This window comes from Pan paniscus, chromosome 12 (genome assembly GCF_029289425.2).
Source record: "Pan paniscus chromosome 12, NHGRI_mPanPan1-v2.0_pri, whole genome shotgun sequence".
Taxonomy (NCBI): domain Eukaryota; kingdom Metazoa; phylum Chordata; class Mammalia; order Primates; family Hominidae; genus Pan; species Pan paniscus.
The window spans coordinates 14,582,844-14,608,580 of record NC_073261.2 but is presented as its reverse complement, the minus strand read 5'-3'; the positions used below and the strand labels follow the sequence as shown (position 1 = coordinate 14,608,580).

Genomic DNA, 25,737 nt, shown 5'->3' with positions numbered 1-25,737 from the left:
TACACATAATGATTAGGGAAATGTCTCATATTCTTCTACTCAGAAATAAGCAATATAGCAATTACTGTTTTTTACATTTTACAGTTACAGTTTCAGAGAAAGTTTGATATTTATCTAAAATTTTTCAATGTATGAACTTTTTCATTTGACAAACCATAATTGTACATATTCTTGGGATACAGAGTGATATTTTCTTTACATGTATAGAATGTGTAGTGATCAAATCAGGGTAATTTCCACTAATTTAAAATGCCACCTTTATGTTATTGTAATTTATATATATACTATATATATACACACACATATATATATACATGTCCACATACAGTATGTGTGTGCACATGTACACACATGCATATGTGTATATAATGCCCAGTATAAGCAATGTGCACAAATAAAATTAGCTAACAGAGATAGTATAGAGTGAGAGGAGAGGCAGATTAATCTTTGAGGAAAAGCACAATTTTATAGCTGAATGGAGAAAGCTGAGGTGGTTTCTAAGATGGAGAATAAGACGAAAAATGTAAGTACGTTGTTTGACTGAATTCAAGAAAGAAGGGTAAAAGAGAAGAAAGTAGTGGTCTTATCATTAAATGCCACAGAGAGGTAAAGATAAAAACAACATATTGTTTTGGGTTTGGTAATTTAAGGGTTACCAAATTCCGTTTTGGAGGAGGAACAGATTCCATGTCCACTAGAATGGAATGAACAAGAAATGGAGGAGGAAAATAGGTAGTTTTTCAAAAGTTTTCAAAAATATGAAAAGAAGAAATGAAATGGTACTTGGAAGAGATTGTTGAAATGGGAGAGACTATGGTGGCTTGTTTAGAAGCAGCTGAGATAGATCCAATTGAGATAGAGATATTGACTATATAAACAAAAGAATGACAAATTAATAGTGTAATGGATAACTTGACTTTGGCAAATATTGTGAATTTTTGTGAAAGTACAACTAAAAGGCAATGTCACTCCAATAATCACCAGAGTAAACAATTTGCTTATTGCTGTCCCTTTAAATATAGTTCTCTGTATCAACTAACATGTTTTTAACTAATGATGCTTCTTAAAGAAAAGGGAAAAGACCTTTTTCTTTCTTTCAGTCTTCAATGATTCACTGCTTCATCTCGCTCCACCAAAGATAAATGAAATCTACATCTCTTATACATTAACAATGCATGACAATTTATAAATAGCTAAATTTTTGGAGCTAACTTTAAGTACCTGAATGGAATTTAATCAACCCACTAATCTCCTTCTGACTTCTCAGTTATTTATCAAGTTTATGTCAAGGGACAAGGAAAAATTATCCAAACATTGTTTAAAACAATCATCATTAATTAGTAACACTTATCCAGGGGGGTTTTTAACCTTTCCCCCACTCAAGGATTATTCTAATGTCAGAGTAGAATAAAAAATAAGTGCAGCGATGCTGACTCTTCCAAGCTTAACATTTCTCACAAGTCAATTAGCTTTGTACTGGGAGGAGGGCGTGAAGGGCTGCTTGTGGTAGTTGTGTAGCAGCAGCACAATGGCTGCAGACAAGGAAAACAGTTTCTAGGAATTCCTCGTATATAATTTTATATTTTTGACAAGATTAATGACCCATGCTCCCTTCCTCTCCATTTCTTTTTTTGGAATTCTGTTGGTATGTAGTTAGTATATTTTATTAAAGGAAATTAGCCTTATCTCTTATTATATTTTATTAAAGAAAATTATTATATTATTCCTTTATATTTTTATTAAAGGATTTCATTATTATTAAAGGAAATTAGCCTTATCTCTTATTATATTTTTTATGACCTTCAAAGTAGTGTCTCTGCTTAAAAGTGTACCCTGGCAGGGCGTGGTGGCTCACACCTGTAATTCCAGCACTTTGGGAGGCCGAGGCGGGTGGATCACGAGGTCAGGAGATCGAGACCATCCTGGCTAACACGGTGAAACCCCATCTGTACTAAAAATACAAAAAATTAGCAGGGCATAGTGGCGGGCGCCTGTAGTCCCAGCTACTCAGGAGGCTCAGGCAGGAGAATGGCGTGAACCCGGGAGACGGAGCTTGCGGTGAGCTGAGATCGCACCGCTGCACTCCAGCCTGGGCGACAGAGCAAGACTCCGTCTCAAAAAAAAAAAAAAAAGTGTACCCTGAAGCACACATCAAGCGACATGTAGAGTTCATAAATTCTGGCCAAATGGTCATACCTCAAACCTCATCAGCACTAAGGCTCTTTACTTGCACTGACAAATATGAACGCTGGGGAATTTGGAAATGATATATAATAGATATATAATATATAATATATATAATAGATATATAATATATGTAATAGATATACTATATATAATAGATATATAATATATGTAATAGATATACAATATATAATATATATAATAGATATATAATATATGTAACAGATATACAATATATAATATATATAATAGATATATAATATATAATAGATATATAATACTATATATAATAGATATATAATTTATATATATATTATATATCTAATAGATATAATATATAGATATATTATATATCTAATAGATATATAATATTATAGATATATAATATTATATATATAATAGATATATAATATGTAACTTTCCATGTGATTTTCCTCTTAATTTTTTTCTAGCTGATCCATATGAATTCCTCTTATTAAGAAAAATAAAGCATCCAGGATTCAATGAAGAACTGACTATCACCTTGTTAATCATTCAGAAACATGTTGCAGACTTAAGCCTTTTTGATATAGATACTGAAACAATTACTTGCTAAGAGCAAACTTGAAGGTATGGATAAGGCCCTGAGTCATCTTCCTGAGCTGAATGATAGTTAAGCTGAATGTACGTATAAAATATGATTTTCTAACCACTTGCTTGCCAACAAGGAAAACTTTTAAGTAGAGCAGAACCTGAATAGACAAGACATTTCTTTCTTTTGGTAGAAAATGATTTACCATCACTGTCTAGTTAATTGTAGACTAGGTAATTTTAACTTTGTGATTTATTGCCGGAGACATTTTCTTCTGTACTGTAAAGTGTGTGTCAAAAAAAAATAGCGATTTTGGAGGATTAGAGGAGTTTGATAAATTGCCTGCAATTCTGGCAGTATGAACTGCATATTAATTTCTCTCTTTCAAGAACATTTTTATTTATTAATTCCTTACAAAAACTCCCTAAACTTTGGAACAGCTCTCAATTGCCTGTATTCTTTTTTTTTCTTATTATGATACTCTTCTAGAGATTTGGCTTGCATCTATGAATAAGCCAGGACATCTTCAGAAATTGTCTGATTAAAAACACCACCAATGGAGTTTCATTAAATTTGTATTGCTCTGACTAGTGAAACACACACATCTATGTTGCTGAGGATATTTTACTGCAGTTTGAGTTGTAATAATAGCTCTGTTTAAGATCCGTCAGTCACTTGAATCTTCTCTAAGGCTTTGTATGTTAGAAGTTAATTTGCTTTCTTACAAGGCCACATTCTATCTTGTAACTAAACAACTGAATTTTATGTCTTAGCGTAGATGGTTTATTACTTTCTGGTTTTTCTTTAGTAAGAATCCTATAAAAACACTAGTATTTTTCTCTGAGTTTAAAATTCAACACATGCCTACTGATATGATTAGGCTTTGTATCCCCACCTGAATCTCATCTTGAATTGTAATCCCCATAGCCCCCATAATCCCCGCAGGTCAAGGGAGAGACCAGGTGGAGGTAATTGAATCATGGGGGCAGTTTCTTCTGTGCTGTTCTTGTGATAGTGAGTTCTCACGAGATTTGATGGTTTTATAAGGGATTCTTTCCCCTTTGCTCGGCACTTCTTCATGCTGCCTTGCGAAGAAGCTGGCTTGCTTCCTCTTTGTCTTCCGCCATGATTGTAGATTTCCTGAGGCCTCCCAAGCGGTGCTGAACTGTGAGCCAATTAAACTTCTTTCCTTTATAAATTACCCAGTCTTGGGCAGTTCTTTATAGCAGTACGAAAACAGACAAATACACCTACTATGTAAAACTTAAAATACAAAAAAACAAAACATTATCTCACTAACATAGGAGCTAATATTTTGGTGTACTTTGTTTAGTATTTTATATTAAAAATATGTACATATATTTATATATAATTAAGAACATGTATGTACAATCGTGCATACATCATGTACATACATCTACTTAAGAAAATAGCTATGTAATATACCATTACTCAACTAGATTATAATTTTCTCTCCATTTCTTTATTGTAATTTATCATTTTCTACTTTTTTGTTTTCTCATTTTTATTGTGTAATATTTATGCAAAAAATACATTAAATACATTGAAAATATATAGTTTAGCTATAAGAATAAAGAACGATGGTAAAACAAATGCTAATACCCACTACCTGACTTAAAGAATATGATACTATTTTTTTCCAATTGAAATCCCCTCAACTACTCAGAATTACTGCTATCCCTTTTATCCTTTCATTAATTTTCTTCTAGTTTTCTCACATGTGAATCTATTTCTAAATACATTTCTTTATTTTGCAAGTTTTTGGACTTCATATAAATGTAACCATATTATATATATTCTTCTTCAGCTTCTTACTTTTTCACTAAACAATATGTTTTGCTGATACCTACATTCATATGTACAGTAATAGTTGATTTATTTTAATGGCTATATATTATTCCATTGTTAGAATACACCAGGATTTATTTTTACTTATTTTTTTGCTGGAAAATTGGGTGTCTTTTTCATTTTTTGATATAACAAACAATGTTGTAATCATTTTGTATGTACTTCCTAGTCCACTCCTGTAAGTTTCTCTTGAGTACATACTAGCAATGAAGATGCTGAGTCACTGCATATACATACTCACAACTTTATTCTATAATGCAATATTCTATAAAGTAGCTGTATCAGTTTATACTTTAACCAGTAATGGACAAGATTTTCTGTTACTTCCCATCTTTGTTAATTATTACTTTTAGACTCTAACTTTTATCAGGCTCATGGATGTAAAAAGCATCTCAGGGTGGTTTTAATTTGCATTTATCTGCTCATCTATGAAGATGAGCTTCTTTTCATATTATTATGAGTCATTATTTTTGTTTTGCCTTCTTTTGTTTATGCATTTTGCTTGTTCTATGTCTTATTTTTCCTGTTGAATTTTGGGAGTTCATATATATTCTAAATGTATATTTATTCACTCATATATATGTTGCAAATATTACAGTTTATGATTTGTCACCTTATGATATCATCCAAATAGAGAAGCTTTATATTTTGATGTAGTCATATGTTCATTTTTCCTCCTTAATGTTTGTTTTCCTTGGTTCTATGACCTACCAAAAGTAACAAAAATTCTCATTTATTTTTAATCTAAATGTTTTAAGTATTTTCCTGGAATTCACCTTGAATTGATTTCTGTTGGAGATAGGTATCCAATCTAATTTGCCTCATATGGATAACCACTTGTTCTATTACTGCTGTAACAAATTTCTACAAAGTAAGTGACCTAAAATAACACAAACTTGTCATCTTACAGTGTACACAAGTCAGAAATCAGGCATGAATTTTAGTGAACTAAAATCAAGTTGTCGACAGGCATGTTTCTTTATGGCGGCTAGGGTAGAATCCATATCCTGGCCTTTTCTATCTTCTAGAGAACATCAGCATTCCTTTTCTTATTGCCTCTCCTCTCTATTTTTAAAGCTGGCAATGTCACATTTCTCTGACCATTCTTTCATTGTCACATCTCTCTCTGGACTCAGCTAAGAAAGGTTCTCCATTTTTAAGAAATCATGTGATTAGACTGGGCCCATCTGGATAACCCAGGAAGATCTCTCCATCTCGGTTTGTATCCTGAATCACATCTGATAAGCCTTTATTGCATTCAGTGTAACATATTCACTGGTTCCAGGGTTAGGCATGGGCATCTTTGAGGGCCATTATTCTCCCTACCACATTATTTGCCTAGCATCTTTCATTACATTGTCCATCTATGTACTTACTGATTTCGAATGACATCCAAATCAGTTACAATATTTTATGTAAGCATTGTTTTTATTTTTATGTTATTCCACTAGTCTATTTTTCTACTCATGAATTATGGTACATGAGTTTATTTTTGCAACTTTAAGCTCAATAACATGTTTTAAGATTTCCTCAACTTTCTTTTCCACTTCTTCAGAAGTTGACTCTTTTGGCCCTTTGGCCTTCTATACACATTTTAGAAATGCTTTGTTGAGGACTAAGAGGAATGCTAAGATTTTGATAGGAATTTCGTTGAATTTTGAGTATATTGGCATGCTACAATGGTTAGTGTTTTATACATGAAAATAATATATCCCTTCCTCTTTTCCTAGTATCATGAGATGTTTGTTAGGCAGACATGAATATTGAGTTGTATCAAATGTGTTTTTCTGCATTATTGTGGTGGTGATGTGATTTAGCTCCTTTAATTAGTTAATGTAATGAATTACATTTGTAGATTGCTCTAACTATTGAAACAAGCTTGAATTTCTGGAATAAGCCCAGTGTGATATTTATTCAACAAATATTCATTGAGTATACCTAGTATGTAACATGCTTTAAGAATACACCAGTGAACCAAACAGAAATATCTGACACTACAGAACTCAACATTCCAGTATTTGGAGACAGACGATAAAAAAGTGAACATGTATATTTACAATTTGTCAAGGAATGATAAATGAAGACTCTTAAAGTAGATGGGGAATTGGGAGTGAAGTCTGTAATTTAAATAGGGTGGGCAGGAAAGCTTCACAGAGAATGGGACATTTAAGAATAGACTTGAAGGACAGGCAAGAGCAATCTCTATGTTTATATGGGAGAAAAGGTTCCAGGCAGATGCAGTAACAATGGCAAATATCCTGAAGTAGGATCATGCTGGAGTTTTTGTGGAGCAGCAAGGAGGCTAGTGTGACTGCCACAGAATCACCCAAGGGAAGATGAGAAGATCAGACCAGACCAGCACTTGGGCATCTAATGGGAAAAGTTTCTCAAGCCATCATAAAAATTTCACTTTTACTATAAATACTACAAGAAACCATGGGATGTTTTACAGTAAGAAAGGTGTCATAATATGTTACATGTTTTAAACAAACTCTATAGCTTCTGAGTTGAAATAGATTGTAGGGGCTCATGGCAGAAGCAGAGGGAACATTTAGGAGACTACTGTAAAGAATATCATGAAAAGAACAAACAACGCTATGTAACATGCTTAAATGGACTGAAGAAGATGTATAAAATCAAAATGATGTTACCTTCACACCTTGAATCAGTACGATAAACCCCCCTCCCCAATCACAAAAGAAAAACTAAACACAAAAACCAGGATTTGGTTGCTCAGACAATTTTACAGGTGAGTTCTAGCAAACATGCAAAGAACGTTTAATTGCACTGTTACAGAAATTCTTCTGGAGACAAGAAAATAAGACACATCACCCAACCAATTTCATGATAACAGTGTCAATGTATAATAACAGAAAAAGTGGATCTCCAAAGAAATAAATTTATTTGGAAATAAACAAGGATTATAATCTGAGATATTTGTGCTATGATCAATCATAGGTGCATCCCAAGAGGTTGAGGTAAGGAAAATATTTAAAGACAAAAAGAAGTCTATGCAAGCTGTTTTGAAACAAACATCATTGGTCACAGGGCCTGATGCAGGAGCTGGTGTTAACTTACTGGCAGAAACAGCCATTGCTAGGCAAGTGTTCTTGTGAGGGTGGCTTATCTGAAATGCTGCAGTCTTGAGGAATTTTTTAATGATAGGTCCTATTATAGAGACAGCTACAGGATGAGCTGGACAAACAGAGTGTGCTGGGTGGGCAGAAATTTCTTGTGAGTTGATAGAAAGTCCTTGTGAGAGTGCTTATCGTGGACACACACACAAGATCCCTTTTTCACGACCCGGCTCCACTTTGCTTTGGGTCTGATGTAAGTGACTTTGCCTTGTCATTGGCAACTTTCACTGTAGTATAATCTGCACATTAAAGTTACCTAACAATAGTACAAAGAAAGAAAATTAAAGGTATATCTCTTTCAAAAATATAAACCCCAAAATTGTTAGGAAATTGTAGTGAGTATAAAAGATAATTCATTATAATAGACATCTCAAGCTTCACAGAATTCTGACCTTTGCTACACTCTCATCTACAATCTTTTCTCCTAGTAAATGGCAGCTCCTTCTGTTAAGTTGCTGAGGCTTCTTATTGCTTTTTTCTTCAAATAACAGTCAGAACTGAACAACTGTAATCATCCTAGTCCATACAATTGTTATATTTTCATTTAAAGAAGATCAATGTGTGATTTTTAAAATATATTTCTGGACAATTCTTTATATTTTAATAGTAGTCAGAATTTGATCAGGAAAACAGAAGACATCCTAAGTATTATAAAGATAAAAGTTTAATATTAATTAGGGCCTTATGCTATTATTGGAAGAGCTTGGTGAATAGATATTAGAAAAGCAGCTAGACAAAATCAGAAGAGGTCTGTTTTATATCAGAGATCTTAGCCTGACAGTCTAGAGTGTGGGCACAGAACCCAGGCTTATAGGAATTTCTGAAAGGTCTGTAAATCTTATCCAGATGGACAGTGGGAGCTCATAAAGAATTCTGCAAGCCATCACATCTGTCAAACCTGCTGTGTCGAATCCTTAAGCCTGCTTTATGTGAAGACCTCCTCTTCACTCCTCACTTCCAGCTCTCGTGAGTTTCTTTCATAGGCAAACCCAAACCTGGAACAATGTGCCTGAAGACTTCGGGTGACTCAGTACCCAGACTTAAATAGGAGGGGAGCCATGGTGGAAGTGGCCATCCAGCACAGTTTTCTTGGTCTTTACTCATAGTTTTGATTCCTTAAAAAAATTAACCACATTAAAATATGTTTCATAATCTACATCTAATAATACAAATATTTAAAGTCTTTTCAAGTTTGAATACGCTACCCATGTTGCTGCTACCCCCATTTTGTGTGTGTGATTTTTGTGTGTGTGTTAGAAGCTCATGACCTTTGAAACCTGCTCTTATGAGCTTGCTTTGATGATTTATTTGTCCAGAGAGAATTTTTTTTCCCACCTGGCATTTTGGACTGCTATCAACCTGAGACCACTTTGAATTAAATTCTCAGCTTGCAAATTTGGAAGCCACACAGATTGTGTGAGTTCAGGCTGAAACCTGTTTGAGAGCTGGATTCTGGCTATAAACTCTACAGGGAACATTTTTCTCTCTCCACTCAGAGCTGAGAACATAGGGAAATTTATTTGCTAGCTCTCTTTGAAGGTTTATTTTATTTATTTTTTTAATTTCTAGTACACGTGCTCACTGAAGGTGTAATACTTATGTGAGAATCTCAAAATCAGTTGTGTTCTTTGTATGACCCTGGTTTTGTTTCCTCCTGCTCTCTTACTTTCAGTGTGTCTCAATATGTCTGCTCAATATGTCATCTTAAATTTCAACTGAGGGTGGATCTTCTTCCCAGCTCACTCACATGGTTCTTAGCTAGATTCAGTTTCTCTCCATTTGTAGGACTGAGGACCTCAGTTCTTCACTTAGGGTTGGCTACAGGCAATCATCAATTTCTTGTAACAGGACTTACACTGGGCCACTGACAGCATGCCAGTTGGCTTCATTCAAATGAGAGGGCAAGAGAAAGAGAGAGAGGGAGAGGGCACAAGATGAAATTCACAGTATCTTATAATCTAATCTCAGAAGTGGCATCTCATTACTTTTGTTCTATTCTATTCAATAGAAACAAGTACCTGGGACCAGCTTATACTATAGGAAAGAGATTATATAAGGGTATAAATACCAAGAGGTAGAGATAATCAAGAGCCATTCTGGTGGCAGCCACAATATCTTATCCAGAATATTTCTTATTCAGGCCTTCAAATGTGCTGTCTTTTCTGGTCTAATGGAAATGAATCTTCCTTCCATAGAATTTCTTCTCCTAAATTGTACTCTGGCTCTCTTATCACATACAAACGTCTATGTTAGGTATTTGTGTCTGTCTTGATTCTTGGTAGGCTTTTAAACTCTGTGAATGTTGGACTGTGATGTAGACATCATTTCACCGCACACTCTGTAACCACCAAACCTTAGCAGCTTATTCAGTAAGCACATACTTGGCTCTTAATGAGTATTGCTTAAATTGATGAATTGAATTAGTATTTTACCTTCTCTGTTGCTTAGCTAAGCAGAAGAATTTGTCATTTTTTAAATTTAGTGACTGGTTCTATTAAAAGTTACCTTTGTCTATATCATTTTGTTATACTAAAGCACAAATGTATAAGGTCAAAAAACATTCTCAAGATTTTGTTTAAACCACAGCCCTCAGTTGTGTATATTTATCTCTTGTTTTCATATGCAAGATTTTTCCTGAAATGGGCAACAATTACAAGAGTTTTTTTCCTCTTCTGAACTAAGAAAATAAATATTTAATTCGCAAGTTTAGAAAAGTGAACCTGAAAAATCACAGGGCCAGGTGGGTTATGAGGCCCACTGGTACATGATAGTGTTGAATGTGGATTAGAATGAACTCCGTGGATTAGAATCTCAGACCATAGGCAAATATTTACTTGTTTTAGAATAAGCATATTTGAGTCTGCAATAAGTATTACTATTTTTAAGTTGAAAATGTAATTCGTTTCTAATAATAACCATATTGGCTAGCATTATTTCAATCGTGTTTAATGTTTTCCAATGTCATTTCATGTCAGATATCTCTTTTGATTCTTAGTAACAATTTGGACAAGGCAGCAAATGCTATTGTCCAAGTTTTCTAAAGAAGAATCTGAAGTGAAATGACATCAAGAGACCTATCAAGACCTGTATCCAGGAAAAGGTAAATCTGAGCTGAAATTGTAGCCCTTGTAAATTACCTACGTGACATACCAGATAGTGTTCATGATCCATTTAGTACTCTGTTCTAAAAACGAGACAATATCCATTTATTCACTTGTTTATTTATTTAGTGTTTGTTCAGCCCTTACTGCATATTCCAGGCACTATTCTGACTGTGGCAGGAGTAAACAAACAGGCATGGTTCTTACTTGCATGTAATCACAGTCTTATAGTGAAAACAAGTGTTAAACAACAAAATCTCCCAATTATTTTAAAATTATAAACTTGATTCGATACTATGTGGCCATATAATTGTTCCTAATTTGGTTAGAGAAGGGAGGCAGTTAGGGAAGCCTTCCCTGAGTTAGTGCCATTTAACCTGATTTATGATAGATGATAAGTCATTTGTCAGGGGAAAAATACTCCAGGAATAAAGAACAGGTACAAAGGTCAGGTTCTGGGAAGAGCTTGTCTTGGTCCAGGAACTAAAAAATGTTAGAGTGGCTGGATCTGGGAAAGAGACAAAGAGTTATTAAATGAGGCAGCAGGCTTCGGCAGGTGCCACATTGCTCAGGACCTTGTAGGCCATGCTTAGGATTTGGGATGTTAATGTCAGTACAAACAATTGAGTCATAAGCAGAAAGTAAAAGCATGATTCCATCAAATGTTATTCTCTAAACAGTAATTTTATAAATACAGGTTAAATGTGTGTGGTCCCAGCTACTCAGGAGGTCCCAGCTACTCAGTATGCCTTTTCAACAAATATTAGGTGCCTACTATTAGCCAGGTACAGCCCTTAGCTACTTTGAATGAAGCATATATTACAAACTGGCAGAATTTCTTAAACAAAGAATCTAAAGTTGTTTATACACCATAATCTCGGTATTTTATAAATTTCTTGAAATTATTTTTATGTACACTGCTTTGCAGAATTTTAACTGGCTTTGAAATAAACAATGACAATAGTCCTCCATGTTACTAGTTTCAAATTTTCCCAATACCTACTAAGACATTACTTAATCCACAGATTTACTGTCAATAGTTTGTATCAAATTGTGATAACATATTTGAAATTAATATTTCAAATTAAAGCAAAATCACAAATTTATACTTTATATTATGAATGAGATTCACAAAAGGAGCATGATAATATATTCTGTTGTCATCGCATATAAAATAATAACATAGAGTATGAATCAATAATTTTTCAAATACAAAGCTATTACAATTAGGAATACAAAGAAATCATAATTAGGAATACTTCTACAATATTAACACACACTAGTGGTAACACTTGCAAAATGGTGGTGGTGTTTTTTTTTTTTTTTTCTTTTCCCGACAGAGTCTTTCTCTTGTTGCCCAGGCTGGAGTGCAATGGCGTGATTTTGGCTCACTGTAAACTCCACCTCCTGGGTTCAACCGATTCTCCTGCCTCAGCCTCCCTAGTAGCTGGTATTACAGGTGCCTGCCACCACACCCAGCTAATTTTTGTATTTTTAGTAGAGATGGGGGTTTCACCATGTTGGCCAGCCTGGTCCCGAACTCCTGACCTTAGGTGATCCACCAGCATCGGCCTCCCAAAGTGCTGGGATTACAGGTGTGAGCCACTGCGTCCAGCCAGTGGTGGGTCTCATATCTCAATGTGGACTTTTACTAACTCCCGATGCCTCAGTTTCCTCATCAGTTGAAAGGAATGAATGAAAGCTATGTGTTTTTCATATTACCAGGTAGATGATAAGGAGATTTTAATTTTCTTTTTTTTTTTAACTTTTATTTTAAGTTTAGGGGCATTTGTTACATAGGTAAACTGGTGTCACAGGGGGTTATTGTACAGATTATTTCATCACCCAGGTATTAAACCTAGTACCCAATAGTTATCTTTTCTGCTTCTCTTCCTTTTCTCACCCTCCACCCTCAAGTAGACCCCAGTGTCTGTTTTATTCTTTGTGTTCATTAGTTCTCATCATTTAGCTCCCACTTATAACTGAGAGTATGCTGTATTTGGTTTTCTGTTCCTGCATTAGTTTGCTAAGGATAATGGAAGGTCCATCCATATTCCAGCAAAAGACATGATATCATTTTTTAATGGCGGCATAGTATTCCATGGTGTATATGTACCACATTTTCTTTATCCAATCTGTCATTGATGGGCATTTAGGTTGATCCTATACTTTTGCTATTGTGAACAGTGCTGCAATGAACATTTGTATGCATGTGTCTTTATGGTAGAATGGTTTATATTCATCTGGGTATATATACAGTAGTGGGATTACTGGGTCGAATGGTAGCTCTGCTTTTAGCTCTTTGAGGAATCACTATTCTTTGCACAATGATTGAACTGATTTGCACACCCACCAACAGTGTATAAGCATTCCCTTTTCTCCATAGCCTCACTAGCATCTGTTATTTTTTGACTTTTTAATGATAGCTATTCTGACTGGTGTAAGATGGTATCTCATTATGGTTTTGATTTGCATTTCTCTAATGATCAGTGATGTTGAACTTTTTTTTTGTATGTTTGTTGGCTGCATGCATGTATTCTTTTGAAAAGTGTCTGTTCATTCCCTTTGCCCAATTTTAATGGGGTTGATTGTTTTTCTTTTGTAAATTTCTTTACATTCGAAATGTTTTTATTATTAAGTTGAGCTGCCTCATTCTTAGTATGGTTTTTCACTTTAAAAAGCATAAAGGTGGACATGGTGGCATATGCTAGTAATCCCAACTACTGGGGAGACTAATACAGGAGGGTTGCTTGAGCCCAGGAGTTCAAGGCTATAATGTGCTATGACCATGACTGTGAACAACCACTGTACTGCAGCCTGGGCAGAGTGACATAGTGAAACCATATCTCTAAAAAAAGAGAAAATGTAATTTAAATCTTTAAATACATATGTATATGTGTGTATATATGTATATATATTGCATATATCAAAAATGGTTTGTAGTTTCCATTCACAGCACATAGTAAAATGTCTTAACCTCCTCCCTCCTCCCTATGTGTGTTTTTGTAAGTGTGTGTCTTTTTTACCTTAATTTTTCTCTTAGTGTCTCATAGTCTTCTTAGGTCTCCCTCTTTCTTCTGTCTTTCACACACACACACACGCACGCATACACACATGTACCTTGAAAAATAGCTTTTCTTTTTCTTAAAACTTCCCAAAGCTTTCATAAAATTAGCTCTCAGGCACTCTTACGTATCTCATCCACTCTTCTTCCTCTCTCCCCTTCCTGAAGCCATTTGTAACTTACTCTATTACACCAGGAAGGGGAAGCAAATATTCATATTATTTTCTTGTTATATCCTTAGCATTACTAGACCTTTGTGGTTTCTATGGATGAGGGACATAATATTTATTAATTTATTCTAAACTTCAGTCACTCATAATATACCCTTTTATTCCTCCTTCTTCTGTGATATTGGGAGTGTATAGTTGTCATTGTGACAAACCTTTGCTGTCAGTATCTATAGTGGATGGGGAGAAAAGGAGGGCTTTGCCAATCATCGTCTCCAGTACATTTCCCACTGTCAGCATCATTGTCTAATGCTGTTTGCATCCACACAGCCTAAGGGAACCGTTTAAGTGAGTGACTCCCTCCCTTCACTTCAGCCCATCACTTGAGCATTTCTCTCCCTTGAAAAAAGACAAGTGGTGCTTGTAAGACTTGAGTAATTCTGAATATAATTGAGGACTAGATGTTCCTGTTTTATATCCTACAGGGCTGGCATCTCTAATGCTGAAAGTACAACAAAGTGCAGTGGTAGTCACTGAGTGTTCAGCCATGCTGGGTCATCAAAATAAAAGGAGATCGTCTTCCCATTCCTATCAATGGCCTCATCTCTACCAGATATATAACTGGAAAAACAATGCATTTGCTTAAACATCCACAGTGAGCCACACTTGTTCGGTGTTGTGGGGAAATGATACAGAAGCATCCTTGTTTATTAAGGATCCAATTTTGATAGGCTGAGGCATATTTTTCCTCCCAAGTCTGCACATGGTCATGCATTAAATATTAATGAGCATCTTCTCTCTATCAGGCTTTGGGGGATATGTTCACCTCTTGGGAGGTGAACATGATAAATAAGATCCTTTCTCTCATGTAGCATTCTCTCCATTCTTTTTTTTTTTTTTTTTTTTTTGATAGGGACTAGCTCTGTCACCGAGGCTAGAGTGCAGTGGTGCAAACATGACTCACTGCAGCCTTGATCTCATGGACTCAAGTGATCCTCAAGTGATCCTCTTGCCTCCACAACATCCAGCTAACTTTTAAAAAATTTTTTGAAGAGAAGGTTTTGCCATGTTGCCTCAGCCTCCTGAAGTGGTGGGATTACAGGTGTGAGCCACTGCACCTGGCCATGTTTCTTTCCATTCTTATGGAAGGCAGTAGTCAGCAAAACAGTTAATCAATTGAGAATATATTAGGTTGTTATAGGAACCATGAAAAAATAAAATAGAGTGTGTAAAGAAGGCTTGATGGCCAGGAAGCTTTTACAGGGAAGTGACATTTGAACTGAGACCAAATACTTAAAGAAGCCAGTTCTTTGAAGAGTTGATGGGAAAGTATTCCAAGAAGTGGGAATGGCAAGGGGAAAGGACTTAAGATGTAACCTCAGAATGATTAAGGAGGAGCATGGTACAAGAGGATGTCAGAAACATAGCCAGGAAAGAGAGCTATGCTTAAGTATTAGGATTTTATTCTTTGCAAAGGAAAAGCCCATTGAAGCTTTAAAGCAAGGACCTAAGAGTTAACATAATTTTTTTAAGGTACCTTAAAAATTTTGCTGAATGAAGAATTCATTGAAGTGAGTCAGGATTGTATGATTTTGGACAACCAACACAATGCCTGAGGCATCGTTTCTTCATATGGAAATTGGAGACAATGATCATATCTACCTTAGCAGATTATATAATGAATTATTTTCCTAGGGCTCCTGTAATAGAGTACCACAAACTGGGTAACTTAAGCAACAGAGATTTATTGCCTCACAATTCTAGAGGTGAGAAGTCCAGATCAAGAAGCTGGCAGGGCTAGGCTGCCTGAAAAGGTGCTAAGGAAGGAACTGTTCCAGTCCTCTTTCTCTCCTTCCAGTAGTTCCTTGGCTTGTGACAGCACAGTGTCAATTCTCATATGGCATCCTCCCCGTGTGCCTCTCTCTATGTCCAAATCTCCCTTTTATTTAAGGACAGAGTCACAGTGGATTAGAACACCCCCATAACATGAAGATTGCATGAAATTATATACATAAATAATTCAACAACATAACTTCCAAATAGAAAACACTCAGCCTTTGTCATCTTACCATTATTTGTTTACACCTTTGTATTATTGGTATAGCTCTAGTCTTTTGAAAGGTGCAGTTACTCATCTTTGTGTTTTCCACTCCTTTATAGCTAAGTGTAAGGTGCTTTTGCAAAATCCAGTACTGCATATTTGAGAAATGCTTTTTATTCCTACACATACTGCATATACTGTTACACAATTCGATTTTGTAGGTCTAATGAAGTTGGTCTTTCTATGAGTTTCTATGGCTAAAAATAGTCACAATTGTGTACTCCAGTAAATTGTTAGAATGAAGGAAAATAGTTTGAGTGAAATTATCAATCTGGTTTTTCTGACTTCAGCTGTGTGTCATGTTTGGTTAGTCAAGAGAAACATCTAATGTGAGGCCCCTGGAGGACAGCTGATAAGTAAGCATACCAAGTAGAATGGCTACTGGAAAAAATGTGCCAGCTAGAGAGAGAGAGAGAAAAGAGAGAGTTAATTTACCATTTGCTCAAGTAAGGAATGATCCACAAATTCAACAAAATCTAAGTAGTCTTAAAGGACATGTCATTGACAGATTTATCTTCTAGTCTCCCACTTTGTCTAATACTGCTTCAAAACAAAGCAATTTACTGAACCCAGTGGTCTCATTATTCTGGTGGTTTATAAGGTTAAAAATACCTGGAGTTTTGTGAGCAGCAATAGCACTGAAGTGGGATATTAGTAATGATGCGTGTGTTTACAGCACCTGTGAACACACAGAGACTGAAGCTTGAAGGCTGATGACCCTGAGTTAGGGGAAAAGATAAAACTTTTTATTAGGTTTTTTTAATGTCGAGAAGAAAATTATTTATCTCCACATTTCTTGAATATTATCCTCTTACAATTACGTCAATGATTCTCACCCCAGTTATATATTAAAATTACCTGGAGATATATAAAAACTATCAATGTTCTACTCTTCTACAGATTAAATCATCATCACTGAGGGTGGCCCTCCAGCAACCAGGTTTGAGAACCACTTTAGACCAGAATTTTTCTCTGTGCCATTCAGTAATGGCAATGATAACTGTAGGATATGCAAATTGCAGAAAGACAACGACAAATGGTTTAACTTATCCCCAAACAGCTGAACTGTCTTAAGCCTCATGGCTACTTTAGATTGACCAAATCCATGTAGACGCCAGAAGTTGTGTCATACACCTATTTCAAGGGACACATAGAATTTACCTATATATACCTACCTCAAGGGTCATGTCGGTTTACCAATCCCCTAAACAACAGCTTAATAGTATAAACTGCTGAACTGCTGTCTGCCTAATATTTATTGTGGCTATACTTCTTCTTTTCTGTATTAACGGCCACTGCTTTTCCCAGCTTGCTCTTTGTTCTCCATCATCTGTTGTGGGTCACTTGTGCTTTCTGTTTTTAACACCCGTGTTGCTGAAGTCATTTCTCCAATTCATGATCCATGTAACTACTTCAGCAGTGAAAATGGCACCCCTCAGGTTCAAGTCAACATTTTTATATTTCCCTCTAGGTCAAGATCCAAGCTATGGAAGAAATCAGGATATGTCAATTTTCTAGAGCAGCCAAGTTTTCTAAAAGTCTACCTAGCCATGTAGTTATGTAGCCTCACTCTCACTTAAACAAAGAAAATTAAAAAGCACACCAGAAAAGACTTTTCTTGTTAAAAACACATGTTTATTGTAGAAAATATAGTTAGGAAAAAGAAGAAAATATAAGGCAACTAGAATTTCTCTAGTTAGAGATAACTATTATTTATTTGAGTGTGTGTATATATCTATATATATATATTGACATTCAGCTCTTATGTACTAGATACACACATCTACTGTTTCATAAGCTTTTTTCACAGAATAGATTATAATCAGTTATGTTTGTTATCACCACAACATTTTCTTCTTGAAGACCTTCTGGAATGAGGCATTTGCTGTTCTATCTAGAGACCCTATCCTTTCAAAAGGTCATTTATCTGTGGAAAGAGCTATTCTGGCCACAGTTACTGCCAAGAAACAAGGTGTAAGAAAAGGCCTAAAGTTAAGTGCAGAACTGCTGTGTTTTGATGAATATTCCATTGTTTTGAGAGGAGGTAGAAGCATTCTCAGCTTCAGGATATTTGCTCACTACTCATTAGTCTCTCTGAGAAGTAGCAAACTTCAAAGGTTAAATATGAAGAGATGAATTGTGTAATGCCTAGATGTCAGTAGCGGAGAAGGTATCTGAGCAAATTCAGAATTTTCTCCCTGTCTCCATGGGCCTAGTGTGAAGAACAGTCATTTGTGTAAGTGGGTCTTTGTGTATATGGTACTGAATCAGGTCACTGAGTCAGAAACTTAGAGCTGTAAGGAAAGTGAGGTGCTCTCCAGTCCAGTGTTCTGGAATTTCTTCTGCAGTGGCCCCCAACAGCAGGTGGCAGCCTCGTCCATGATTGTATTCTTAAGTTACATGGTATTACTCTTTCTATTTGCAATCCATTTCACTGATGGATAGTTCTAGAGATCTGAAATATTGAGATTTAGCTCAGTGTTGTTTATATGAAGATAAATTCCGCTTTCCAACAACTCTCTTGTATGTGTCTAACGTCTGCCGCATGAAATGTCACAGATTATGCTTCATACTTGTCTTCCTGAGTCTTCTTTATCCCGAACACCCTGAATTTTTGAATGGTTGACATGCCAGCTGGCTTTCTGCAGATGTACTTCTTGTGTGTAGATTTCCTTCTCTGTGAGGTATTCATATTGAACATGACCTCCAAGTGTGTTTGGGTCTGTGCAGAAGACAATAGGACTGTGATTTCTGATGATTAAACCCTGGATTGTATGTTACTGTGATCAGACCCTGAGACTGCGTTAGCAAGTCTTATAGCATCTGAGTCGCTCTGTTGGAGGAAAGTGCATGTGATGGGCATTTGCTTGCTTCCCCACCAGATTCTCTACCTTCACCCTTCCTGCAAGATTCCCTAGGAAGCTGACTTCTGCTGAATGCAACACTCAGGTTCTCTGCTTCCTAGATTCTAGTTGAGTTTGGTCCATGGGAGGCCTTGGCAGAAATTTTGAGAGTAAGAGCAAATAATTACTTAACCATTAGAAAAAAATAACATGAATGTGTCCTTCTATCCATGGCCTCAGTTCCTGTTGGGGAGCCTCGGTGCCAATCCCTCGGTGCATCAACGTTTCTAATTAGTTCCTGCTTTAGTCTGCTTTTGCATGTGTGTGTGTGTTGTTATAAAGGAATACCAGAGGCTGAATAATTTTAAAGAAGAGAGGTTTATTTGGTTCACAGTTCTGGAGGTGTGCAAGAAGCATGGTACCACCATTTGCTTCTGGTGAGGGTTAGGGGAAAATTTTTTCCCCCTGAATACAGTATAATAAACTTGGTTCTTATTTCTCTTTCTCTCCCCCTCCTTTTTTCTTCCCTCCCCACTACCACATGCACACACACAAATAGACAGATTTGTTTATATTTGACTTTCTAAAAACCTGTTACTAGAAAGGCACATTAATACATTTCTCCTGTGCTGATAGTAATCAGGCAACTCTGGTTTCTATCGGAGGCAATTTCTTACGTATTAAATGCCAGAAAAAGGGCGTCCCTCCGTTTTTGTAGAGAGCCTTTCTTTATGAAGACTAATGACCACATTAGTTAGTCAGTCAGTCAATAATACTTACCAAATGTCAGTAGAGCAGAAGTGAACACCAACAGAAAATCACATTTTACAAATGCAATTTACTTGGTATCCTAACATGCCATGTCATAATAATTATTGAGGCTTTTCTTCTCTGCTGCATTGGTCTAATGAATGTGGCTAGAAAAATATGGGTGCCCATGTAGCCTCCTGGAAGCACCTGTATGACTTTTCTAGAAGCGAGGTTCATGGATAAAGATGAATTTTTAAAAGCTGGAATGAATGAGCAGCAATAGCAGAAGGAGAAAAGTGAGTGAGAGCTCTCCAAGAAGCCATCTGGCAGGCTAAGGGTTCCGAGGGAAGCTCTGGTTTCAGAAGCAACTCAGGAATTACTTCTGTCATATTAGGATGAGATGGTAGGAGATTGGGAACTCTAGGGACTAGAAGTCATTTAATTTCCTGTCTAAAATCCTTAGAAGAGGTTTTGAGACTTGCCACCTAGGACCTTAACTAATCATCTTCCCTCAGCATTGATAGAATTCTTTATTATACATGTTAATATCAGATTAGTCAGGATGGGCTGGATTATGCTGTGTTAACAGACATTCTGTAAATCTCTGTGGCTCAACAGGGAGCTCTGCCTGTCATGGTCACTTGGGACCCAGGCTTTGGGTATAAGGCTACAGCACATGGAAAACGTATGAATGTCTCTCAGATTCTTAAAGCTTCTGCTGGAAGTGACATGTCATTCCGCTCACAGTTCATTGGCTAAATGAGTCACGTGGCTCTCTCTAACTTCAAGGATGGTATGGAATTGCAATCCTACCATGTTTCTAGAAGGAGAACCAGCCCTAATCACAATGCTGCATGTTTATAGCTTGCCTCATAGAGTTTACTGTATTCTCCTGGTATAATTTTCTTACATGCTCAACTGGAGAGGAAGCTCTTAAATAGAAAAAAATCACAGTAAATTTCCTTTAAAAGATCTATTTTACAACTCTGGCATGATGGAGCACAATGGAGTCCTTAGTAATGGACTCCATCTCTTCCATCAGATAAAATCTTGAGAACTGAAGTTAAAATTTGAATAATGAAACCAAAGGAAAAAAAATTAAATGAATTTTAAGACAATTGAGATAAGAACAACTGTGGCGTCAGCATAATTCAATTTAATAATGTATTAAATATTTTGCAGAAAAGTGAAAAGAAATGGATAGCCAAATCAATGCAGCATTAAGCCACCATTTGGTCTAATTTCTTGCTGAATTGACAAAACAAAACACTAGTTTAGTTATATAAACATGGCTGATGTTTATACAAACAACAGAATTTGCCGGTAGCATTATCACTGGAAAATAAGATGTGTACTTAATTCTTGTATGTTCTGAGCCCATCTAGGAAGAACATAAAAGACGAAGAACAAAGCAATCATAGGATGTTATCATGAAAATATCACCTTTGGCTGGAGTAAAGTTTTGGCTAAATGTGGCACTAGTATTTATTACAGCTCACCTTTTTATAATGAAGGGCTATGGACTGAACATTCTTATTTCCCATTTTCTTACCACTCTATCCCAACACACATGCACATGCATGCACACACGCACACACACTGGCACCCACACCCATGCATGTGGGACACACAGAGCAGCCCAGGCAATTTCAATTGTTGGCAGCTTTGCTTTTATTAGGTATTAGTCTACCGACTTGCTTTCTCTTTAGAGAGACTAAGTGAAACCAAACTCATTTCCACCCAGGTAGCCTGCTGGAACCTGTAACATTTACTGTAATGTTAAAAGCAGTAAAACAAAATAAAAACCAGTCAGTTCACTTACTCCCGAAGTCCGCAGTTTGGTGTTCAGCTTTAAAACATATGCTCTGGGTGTCCTGTGGTGGCTACCAGAGGCTTTGGTGAGTCATTGTCAACCCAGTGGCTAGAGAAGTGCTGGAATGCCCCTCTTAAATACAGAGCCACGTTTGTCCTTCAGAATGGCTGCTTGAACGAATTTATTGCTCAACTCGAAAGGCCATTTTTTATAATCCACTGCAGTTGTGCTTCATGTGTTTCTCCACCTATCCTGTAAAGTGTATTGTGAAATTAATTTTGTAGATTTCCTCACACTGCAGTGACTAGGGAAATCACCCATTCGTTATTATCTAATGAGGAGAAAGTGGAAACATCTAGAAGCACTGCTCCCATCCTCCTCCCCAGCCCACACAGACACCTACCTCAGGCCCTCCCTGTCCCAGGTGAGCAGAGGGCCCCACCTTCGGAGGTTGCCTCCCTTCCACCTTCACCAATCCTATGACCAGATTATCCCCAAGGAAATGTCAATTTCCAGGCAGCAAGGGAATCATATAAAGATGAGATCATTGAGAGGTTTTTTTCCTTCGTGATTGGCAGTTTATATTTTCTTGGGTCTACAAATCTGACAGCATTTATTAAATTTTCTAGTTTGACACTGACCTCTGTCTGATGCTGGGCTGTCACCATGCCCAAGACTGAGGGGACCCACAGTCTAGCTAGAAGGCATGGATCAATTCCAACTGTCCTACCCCTAGCCTGTGGGCAGGAGAAAGCTCTCAGGCTCTGGCAGAGGAGTCCCAGGGGCAGGATGCATGATCTTCCACTGTGCCTCCCAGCCATGCTGAGCAGCAAAGCAGACCATGAGCAGGTCTCCCTTAAATTCATTTGCTTGATTTGTCCTTGAGTGTCCTTGGATGGCTTTGTTCCCTCCTTGTCCAGTATGTCTTGGTCATCCTGATTCCTGGGCTTGGCTCCCAGGTTGATTCTTTCCCTGACACAAAACAGGCACTATGGGCAAAGACACCTGCAGCCTTGGAGGGACCAGTGATGCTGGATGTTTCCTGTTAGCACTCAGGAAAGCTCAGAGCCTTTGATGAGCATCTTTTGATCCATTAGTTAAAACCACGCTGGGTTCTTTATAGTGGTTAGTTAGCTCTGGGCTATGGGATTGTGGAAGACATTTATTTCTTCTTTGGATTCACCTGGATTTTCTGCAACGGACATGTATCGATAAAATACATGGTGCTTTTCAGAAATTGCCCTATCGTCATGTTGCTGTTGTTGTTATTGATATTGTTGTTTCTGATGGATAGAGATCTAGGCCTGACACTCCAAGCAGTGTGAACAGCATTTACCTTGATAAGCATTCTTACATCTTAACTCTCGGGAATTTTAAATAGAAGTGTTCCATGTGATTAAATTAACAGGTTTAGAGATGGGTGTCCTGGTTATTTCCTTTGTTCTCCTCCTGGTAGCTGCCTGCACTCACAGCATGTTGGGAATGGTGATTATAACTGTAACTATGCTCTCTTCTTGTAAGTGGAGAGCCCAGGTACCTCTTATCCAGCATGTGACCCTCTTTCTACCTCAGGATCGTCATACTCTTAGGCTTCCTGGATTTATTCAGGGCCAAAGGAGTGGTCAAGGTCCTTTTTGTTTTGCCCTATTCCCTTTGGAAAACATTTAGTTTATGCCCATGTTACAGATTGCAAAATACAGGCACATACTCTCACTAATGTGGTCCGCATGTCCCTTTGCAAGGACATGCAATGTGACTTCACTACTCCTTTCATCAAGAAAAGGAGTCTCTTGGTCGGGCATGGTGGCTCACGCCTGTAATCCCAGCACTTTGGGAGGCCAAGGCAGGTGGATCACGAGGTCAGGAGATGGAGACCATCCTGGCTAACACAGTGAAACACAGTCTCTACTAAAAAATACAAAAAAAAAAAAAATTAGCCGGGCGTGGTGGTAGGTGCCTGTAGTCTCAGCTACTTGGGAGCCTGAGGTAGGAGAATGGCGTGAACCCAGGAGGCAGAGCTTGCAGTGAGCCTAGATCGCGCCACTGCACTCCAGCCTGGGCAACAGAGCGAGATTCTGACTAAAAAAAAAAAAAAAAAAAGAAAAGAAAAGGAGCCTCTTTGCCTCTTTACCCTAATCTGGGCAAGCCTTGCAACCTGATTTGCCAAAAAAATATGAAGGAAGCAATGTGATGTGATTTTCCAGGCTAGAATGTAAGAAGCCTTGGAGCTTCTGCTTTTACTGTCTTCAGATGCTGCCTGAAACCACTGTAAGAAGCTCTAACATACTGGAGGATAAGGGGTGAGCCCAAGAGCAAGCCCAAGAGCAAGCCCACTTCTTTCTGTCCCTCCACCCCACCAGCTCTGATACAGACACACAGGATATTAGTAAAGGATAGTATTTGTTGAGAGTCTTTTGCGTGTCAGGCACTGCTTCTAAACGTATAATACCAGCTCATTCAATCTTCAAATCAAGGCTATACAGTAGGTACTCTTCTTCTTTTTTTTTTTTAAATTTTACAGCTGAGGGACTGATGTATGGAGAGGTTAGGTAACTTGTTCAAGGACACCAAACCAGTCAGGGTGCCACTGGACCTAAGACAAGGTAACCTGGCTCTGAGACCAACCCCACAGAGAATTATGTGGATGCTGACAACACTGTAGGAAGTTACAAGGAGCAAAAGAATAGCAGCCTCAGCCCTGAATTCCACTGTAAGCTTCCCTCTAATCTTCCCTGCCTCACTCTCAATCAAATAAAGAGCTGATCAGGAAGCAACTATGCACGGTCTCCACAGTCTCTTATCTTAACCCAGACTCTCCTTTCTATTGATATCAGGTCTGTAGATAATAATTCTTTCAACCAATTGACAATCAGAAAATCTTTGAATCTATCTATGACCTGTAAGCCCCATTACTTTGAATTTTCCTCCTTCCAGACCAAACCAATGCAGACCAAACCAATGCAGAACTCCTATCTGCTGATGGTGGTCTTACGTTTCCCTAAGTTTCTGCCGACTAAACTGTGCACACGTTCTCAGGACCTCCTGAAGCTGTGTCACAGGCACTAATCAAAGAACACAACCAAGGTGAGTCTCAATCATTTCAAGAAATCTATTTGCAAGGTTAAGGACACACCTGAGAAAAGAACAGAGAACCACAGGAAAAACTGTGGTCCGTGCTTTTCCCAAAGATTGTCTGGGGACCTCAGTAAGTAAAGGGGAAAAGTGTGGGTATTGGGGAAAGGGGAAGAAGTGGAAAAAATGGGTGTGGGTAAATCAGGGGCAAATGGTTGCATTCTTCAGTCTTTGGTCAGCGTTCACTGAATACACATTTTACATGCGATGGAGGTAGAGGCAGGGATGTAGCTTTTTTGTCTTTGTGTAATAGCTATCTTATTTAGGAACAAGATGGGAAGCAGGTTTGCATAAGCCAGTTCCCAGCTTGGCTTTTCCCTTTGGCTTAGTGAGTCTGGGGTCCCAGGATTTATTTTCCATTCTCACAGGTTGTGGTCCTCACATTTGGCTCAAAATATTCAAATTTTTTCCAGAGTTTGGCCTTTTCTTCAGCACTGGGAATTGTGATCCAAAGCTTTCCCGGATGAAGCACAAAGTTGGAGAAACAAAACGCAAACTAAACAACAACAATGAAACAGAACAGAGTTAATCTGCTGTAGCTCAAGAGAGGACGTACCTGCCCCCACCCCGCATCCCTGGGCTCGGGTTTGCCTTGCTGACCTCTGCTGCCACCTGGTGCCACACAGAGAAACTGAGGAGAAACCACATCAGTCTCCTTCAGCCTCAGCTTCACATCTGTGGGTCAAGTAACCCTTTCAGAAGCTGTATAATGTGGGAAAGCTTTCCTCTCAGGAAAATGCACACATCCAACTTTGAGAAGATGCCCTTGGGGGCGCTTCAAGGATCCTAGATAAAGAACCCCCTTTCCTGAACATCCAAGAACCTAAGTTTTTTTTTTTTTTTGAGAAAGTCTCGCTCTCTCTCCCAGTCTGGAGTGCAGTGGCGTGATCTTGGCTCCCTGCAAGCTCCACCTCCCAGGTTCACGCCATTCTCCTGCCTCAGCCTCCCGAGTAGCTGGGGCTACAGGCACCTGCCACCACACCTGGCTAATTTTTTGGTATTTTT

The 25,737-nt window shown here is 37.5% G+C and overlaps 1 pseudogene; it reads right to left on the bottom strand.

The window, feature by feature from the left end:
• The window catches only part of LOC129397210 (protein capicua homolog), a 36,796-nt pseudogene that overhangs the window by 10,484 nt on the left and 575 nt on the right, over positions 1–25,737 (bottom strand).